Source organism: Choristoneura fumiferana, chromosome 30 (assembly GCF_025370935.1).
Source record: "Choristoneura fumiferana chromosome 30, NRCan_CFum_1, whole genome shotgun sequence".
Lineage (NCBI taxonomy): Eukaryota > Metazoa > Arthropoda > Insecta > Lepidoptera > Tortricidae > Choristoneura > Choristoneura fumiferana.
This window is the reverse complement of record NC_133501.1, coordinates 3,586,962-3,594,826: the sequence shown is the minus strand read 5'-3', so window position 1 is coordinate 3,594,826 and position 7,865 is coordinate 3,586,962.

Sequence of the window (7,865 nt, the reverse complement as noted above, 5' to 3'; positions counted from 1 at the left end):
AATATAAAAATAGTAACGCTATATTCTGAGTCCAACTGCGCTCAGCGCTTCCAGCCACCTACCTCCTGCGCAGGGCAGAAGGGTCCGCCAATTATGTTTTTGACGGAGGAGAGCCTACCAAATTGGAATAGCCGGCGTATATTCACAATTCCAGCTTATATACTCCTAAGACGCTTTTTATAACTAGATTATTTTCTCGTGGCTATAGTCCTGCCAATATAGCGGTCTCTAGGATAAAATGTAGTTTAGTCCTAATTAGACTTTTCATCATAGAATCCATCTCATCCATATTAGTTTACTAAAATTGTAATGGGAATTCTCAAAAATGATATCATGGATTTCATTCAAGTTCTGGTGCAATACTTATTCCACCACACTTACGTCACGTATAAAATTTAGGCAACCCGGTGGGATGGGAATCGAGTTTTACGGCGCCACGTCACTAGCAACATCATTTATTAAGTAATTACTGAGTGAGAGAGGTGAAACGAAAAAGGAGACAAGTAAAAACACAATAACAATATCCTGAAGCCAATATGCTTACAGAATGAAACTAGGGATTGGCGTGATTCTATGAAAATATCGTTTAGAGATTGATGAGTGGCAACAGCTTCGAACAGTTCCAGTTTCCAAAACAAAAATTCTAAGTCTCCTAAGCTGGTAAAACCCAGTTCTAAAACATAAGGTTAATTAAAACTTAAATAAATAAAACACTATTAAGCATCTCAGTACTCTTATAAAGCACCTTCTATTTCTATCTATCTATGCCATCCTGTCACTAAGGCAGTCGCACAGTTACCCTTTTTCTACTTATTTAAATCTCTCATTCCAGCATCAAAATGCAAACAAAACGCAAATTATCACGCCATCTCTTTCACATGATATAAGAGAGAGGAAGACAGCGTTGTATCGGTGGGTGCGTTCGTTGATGAGATTCCAGAAGCTAAAAACAAAAGAACGCGAGCGCATCAATCTCAATCTGCTAACATGCGGAGTCGGTGCGAATTTAAATTAAAAAAAAGTATCTTTAATGGCGCTTCCAGAGATGTTTGAAATATCAGTACATTTAAAAGTTGCTAGTTAGTTATTTTTTAGTTTTCTTCAGACATCTTAATTTTTTTAGACAATTGAGTGTCATTGTTATGGGAGAGACTTATGCCCAACAGTGGACGTCCTACGGCTGATATGATGATGATGATGTGTCCCAATGCTGGGCAAAGGCTTCTCTTTCTTTCTGCCACGTGTTTTTTTTTTTACATAACGTATCTAAATTTTATAGGGACACAATTACACAGACAACCCATAAAAGAGTTTAGTTTTATAATCTATACAGAATCGTATAAGATAATCTATAATGCGTTACGAGTATAGTGCATAATATCAACCAAAATTAAGCGAACAGATATATCATGTTACTTGTCCATGTACTGTACGTACGTTAAAAAGACTTATTTAATTTTATACACACTTGTTTTCCATCGAGGTATCTATTTAGCTTTCCTAATTTCAGATGACTCAACAACACGTGCAATTAATTGCGATGACATGCTTCAGACTTAAAAGTTCAAGTGTCAACTTATTTTATTGCGGTTTCAGTATATTCGCGTTTCAAATTTCGTCTCCCTTGCGTTCCACGGATTACTCAAATCTTCTAGAATATTCCGAACCCAAGCGGTTTCATACCTTACTTTGCTTCTACAAGGTTCTTTGTTCGGGTGTAGTATCGAGTTTAAATTTAAATCTCTCAACGATTGTCTTACTCGACTAATCGTAAAGATTCTTGTTCGTTTTTGTTAGCTACGATGGATTTGAGGCGTGCACCCATCGATTCTGAAATGAAACGGGTAGTTAACGCATAGCGCGCGGTTACAGGGTTTATAGTTTTAGTTTAGGTTTACTTTTTATTGATACCTACGTACTTTACGGCGAAGTTATTTCGCCGCTATGAGTCGCTATGAGTGATATTCACGAAAGTTTAAAACGTTATATGAAGTTATTTCGTTCTTAGTTTATAAACAATCGATTTAGATTTCAATGAAATTTAATTATTGCTTGTGAGGTGCTTAACGATAAGGTGGAACAACTTTGTTAGGAACAGCACATCTCGCCAACAACCTAAAAAACCTAAAAATTATAAAAAAAACGAAAAATCGGAAAATCGGGTCGAAGGTTTTTGTGGTCAATCTATATTTCGTAAATAGATATTAGAACATGAAAAATTCTAAGCCTTACATATGAAAAGATCAGAGGCACTTCGAAATGTAATTTATTTATTTATTTATTAGTCAACAAAAAAATACAGCATTACAGTTAAAACACCAATGCGCTGTAAAATTCAAATTATGCAAAACAAAACGACATATAAAAACACAAAAATTATATACAAAAAAAAAAACTAATCAGGAATTAATGGTGGAACCTTGCATGGGTAATATTAGAAGAGTAATTTTTTAATGGTATTTTTCGTTCTACTTATGGGCGAAGGCCTCTCCTCTTAAGGTGCATTGACAGCATTCTTATTTATTTAAAATTTAAACGCATTTGTGTTATATTGTGGCATGTGGTCATCATAATCTGAAACATTTTTATTTTTCAATTACAGACCGACGTTCGTACCAAATCTTCTGTCCTTTACCGTCGAAGATATATTATATCTCGCCGTCCCTGTCTGCCGCGACAGGCATTTCCGCTTGGGGAGCTACTTCTCTTATTTCGCACCAAGTTAATCTGGTATACTGTGTCAATGCCATTGGTAACATTGTTTATGTATTGAAATGTATTTAAAGTAATCTCTTACTTGATTAATCCAAATCCAAATAGGTAGTTTACCTAATATAAATGCGAAAGTAACTGTCTGTCTGTCTGTCAGTCATCTTTTCACTTCTAAGCAACCGAACCGATTTACCTGAGAAGGACATAGGATAGTTATCCCAGAAAATTGTCTAGTTCTGCTGTCAAACAGTCAAGGTCCAGTTTTGTAGCTATAATTATATTGTTCACAGGATAAATGACAACACTAAGGGGCTGTTTCACCATCCATTGATTAGACTTAACTGACGGTTAAATGTGATGCTGTCTCCGTCTTTCCGAACAAAACAAATAGAGACGGCATCACCTTTAACCGTCAGTTAACACTAATCAATGGATGGTGAAACAGCCCCTAACAATACAAAAATATGTAAATCAAACCACGACGTCTCATTAATATTTCTAGCGATTGAAAATTAAAACCTAATAGCATCCCTTTTATCCCTTTTAATAAAAGGTTTAACGACAGCGAGTAATTCTACTAATCGCTGTGAAATTACTCGATCAAATGCGACGTGTGATTATAGAAAGTGTCGTAGAATTACCGTGAACTGTCTACGTGGACTTATTCTGAAAATAGGTACAGGGTTTAACCCGCGCGTGCATTAAGTATAAAGAGTTGCAGTAGCAGGAGAGTGGAAGTGTGAGCTGTGGATGCAACAACACGCATTTGGTGTTCGCAAGTTTTCAGAATGTTGTTATCTCTGACCAATTTAATAATTCTTGTCGACTCTTCGTAAGGTCGGGGTACTGAGTATGCGTTTTTTTGAAAAACGGTACTGACGTGATACTGACTGACGATCGGAATAAAATTTTGTCAATTTTCGAAATAGCACTTTTATTCGTAGTATACCTACTCTAAAATGTACACTTCCTTAACTCGTAAAAGCGAAAATATCTCACTATAGCTTTTGAAGCTTCGTTGGTTTGATATTGATTTTAAGGTAACTGTCACCATATTCGTCATTTCTTTCTTTCTCTCTGTCATCGTCAGACGAAAAACGTCCACTGTTGAACAAAGGCCTCTCCCTTAGAACGCCACAATGAACACAACACGCTACTTGCATCCGCCGTCTGGTCGCAAATCTCGCGATATCGTCAGTCCATCTAGCCACTAGATACTACTAGATTCTAGTGGGATTCGTCTAGTGGGAACGCGTCGTGGTCACCAATTTTATGGTAAGGACATCTTGAATTGGTTAGGGTCAGACTGAAGTGATATCGCTACTCCCACGCATCAATCGGTCAGAATACAGCTGTGGGAACGGTTGACATGACAAATAGTGTCGTTTTTTAAAACGGTGTAATTAAGGTGACAGTCAAAGGGTTAATAGGCACGGGTTAGTCGCGACAGGGGTTCTATTGTTTATTATTTACTAGCATTTACTAGTACGATAGCGTGTAAGAGTAGCAGCGGCGTGGCCATGTAACAAATCCATTTCCACACGATTGTCAATTTTTTTTAACTGACGTCATTAATATGAAGTATTGACGAAGATTGTATATTGTATATAGTGACACTTTTTTGTAACTTACAATTGTTTATTATCCCTAAAATAAATACATAAATAAATAAGTATGACAAAGTTTGGCTGCACTAATAGAAAGTAAGCATGGAACACAAATTTTCTTCAAAATAAATGGCGTGAAAAGTATCAATATCTGTTGAAAAATAAGAAAGATATGAGAGAAGTTTGAAATATAATCCATCTCTAACTAGAGAGATGAAATTTAGTTTGGACTTTCTATACCTAGTCGCTGTAGAATAGGACGTCACAGTTTATGTCGCCTATCGACAATTTAAAACATCCATATCGTATTTTTTTAAGATTAAAAAACGTTAGTCTCACTTGCTAGGTTGCGTGACGAAAATTTCCACTAATAGGTCATTGATAGTAGGCAGGCATTTTGTATATATTTTTTTTAAGTATAGCCTATAGCGCTCCACCGCTGGGCAAAGGCCTCCCCTCTTACTTAACCCATATAACTACCGTTCTGACTCTATGTCAGGCCAGTCCTTTGCGTACGTGTCTAAATCGTCCCGCCATCTCCTTCTTGGTCTGCCTAGATTTTTTTATCTATGAAACTACACTACCCAATTGTTTTCTCACATCCCATAATTGAATCTAAAGTATATTTACACTGTAATAAGATTTGAACTTTTAGTTTAAAACATTCTTCAGTTAATCGCCGAGATAGTAACTACCGCCATTTATGAAAAGTTACAGGTCAGCAATCTCCGGGTCATTCGGGCCCCGATTGATATTCGTACATAAACATTATATACCTCATCCAATTTCCACTCGTTCGCGGCACCTGCGACTGACGGCACCCCGGGCGCCACTTCAAAGGCACCATGAATTGTTTAGCAAACCCTCCGGCCCCTCAGAAAAGGGTTACAATTGTAATTTACTTAATGTTTACTTTTAATTTAATGGAGGATTTGTATAGGCATGTTTTTTTAGTAATGAGGCGAATTTATGGAAAATATTACGATATTTTCATTTGATCTCGTATGACAACGGGCTCATTATAATGTTCAGTTACGTAATATACAAGGCCTAATATTTTTTCTTTGATATTACAAAATATAAAGATTGCATTATATAAAATAAACCTATGTATGTGTGAGTAAGAGGTTTTAAAGCGCGACCTAAGTGCTGGGTGTTTTTTTTTATGTTAATAAGGGCATTTTTTATGTCTGTATTACCCGATGGTCTCAAACAGTTCTAACGGAAGCGTATCAGCGGCTATGATATTAGCATTTTTGGCGAGTTATGATTGAAACCATTTTAAAACAAATCTGTCCCCAATTTTTTTGTACTTGAAAATGTCAAGCATAAGTAATGTTTACTTTACATTTCTGTTTAAACGAAAAAGTTATAATATAAATTGGTAAGGATTCATTTTATATAAGAACAATCTCTTAGAACTATATTCTTCTATTCATCATCATCATCGACGTCCACTGCTGGACAAAAAATGCAGCTGGAATTCTTCTATTATTTTAACACAATCACAAATTAATTATGGTTAGTTCCATGATCCATATCATTCACGTATTTCCTATCTATTAAGCCATGTACCTATAGATCAAGATAAGGATCTATTCTATACTTGCGGAAATTCCTTTATGATAATAAACATAAACATTCTACACAGACACACAACACAAACTTCAACGTGTCAACAGTTTCTCGCCTCAAAAATCCCGATTGTCACTTAAATGCAAAACAGAATTAAGTCCACGGCTCCGCGCTCACATCAAAAGGAAAACGTAATGCTCAAAATGTCATTTCCCAGTAAATTATGAACGGGGGTCGATGAGGCCGCCCCCGCAGTGGCAGGGTTAATGCTACTTAATACCTGTATTTTCAGCGTTAGATTGAGTCAAGTAGGCAAACGATTGCCTCGCGGCGTTGCGCGAATTATGGTAAGCGTTCTGAAAATCTGAATAATTTAAAGTCTACTTAGAAGTCTAGCATAAGTTATTAGTTAACCTTGGCTTGGATGATACTATATCGAAAATACAAACTGAGACATGTATGCACAAAAAAACAGAAAAAGAGACCAGCGCTGGGAATCGAACCCAGGTCCTCCAGCATTCCGTGCTGCGTGCCATACCCCTATACTACCACTGGACAGGAGTACAGACACGAATTTCTCCTATGCACACATATCTCAGGTTTTTTTTTGGTTGGTTGGTTGGTTCTTGGATAACCGTAAAAGTAACAAATTTGGAGTTAAAATTAAAAATAAAAAATACTCCAAATAACCAATCATAATGATGATACTATACTTGGTTTGGATAGGTATTTAACTAAATAAACATAACAACGTCAATTGGTGTCTGAAATATTGCAACTCCTCCATTAAACTATCTAAAAATGTACATTTCTGTATTGAAATACACTAGTCTAGTTTGTATTACGATGATAGATAAGTAAAATGTATAAAAACCTTGAATTTACCAAATCCGGCAGCTGAAGTTTGTTTACATTCGGTGATACTGCTTTATTTATTACCTTACACAGATCTCACGATGAGGAAATGCAATAATATCGGGGCCATTCTCTTAAAAGTACCTACCCAAACTTTTTTTCTGGGATTTTGAATTTTTTATGTTATATCTACTCGGAATCAGGAGTACTATCGATTTTAATAGGTGAAAAAACTGTCCAAAAATGTTGTATTCCATTCTGTTACCTTTCCCATATACACTTGTATGAGTAACGGAACGGAATTACAAAAAATATATGCCAATTTTGGGACACTTTTTTTTCACGTATTAAAATCGATAGTACTCCTGATTCCGAGTAGATTTAACATGAAAATTTCAAAATTACAGAAAAAAAGTTTAGGTAGGTACTTTTAAGAGAATGGCGCCCATCGATGGCAGCTGTCAGTTTTGATGGTTGCCATCGAGTTGCAATTTCATTGCTTGCATTGTAAGCTCAACGTAAAATGATAACGCAATACCTATTCACAATAAGCCAACGTTTACCCTTCTTGGTGTTATAAGCCGCGGTGGCCTCTCAAACAGAGGATCGTGGGTTCAAACCCGGCCTGGCCTGAGTTTTTCGAAATTCATATGCGAAATTACATTCGAAATATGTATATCACGAGCTTTAGACTGAAAGAAAACCTGCGAAGCAATTCAATAGTGTGTGTGAAGTTCCCAATCCGACCGAACTAGGCCAGCGTGGGAACTACGGTCACAATGAGAGGGTTGTGAAAGGTCTGTGCCCAGCAGTGGGACGTATATAATCTGGGATAATGATAAAGTTGGGTTATTCTTTTTATTTATTCGACTGGATGTCAAACGAGCGAGAACGAGAAACGAGTGGGTCTTCGGATGGGAAGAGATCACCACCGCCCATAAACATCTGTAACACCAGGGGTATTGCAGATGCGTTGCCAACCTAGAGGCCTAAGATGGGATACCTCACTCAAGTGCCAGTAATTTCACCGGCTATTCACAACGAATAATTCGTATGGCGGTGAAGCTACAGCCATCTATTTGAAACATCAACACAAACATTTTCAGTATTACCAGA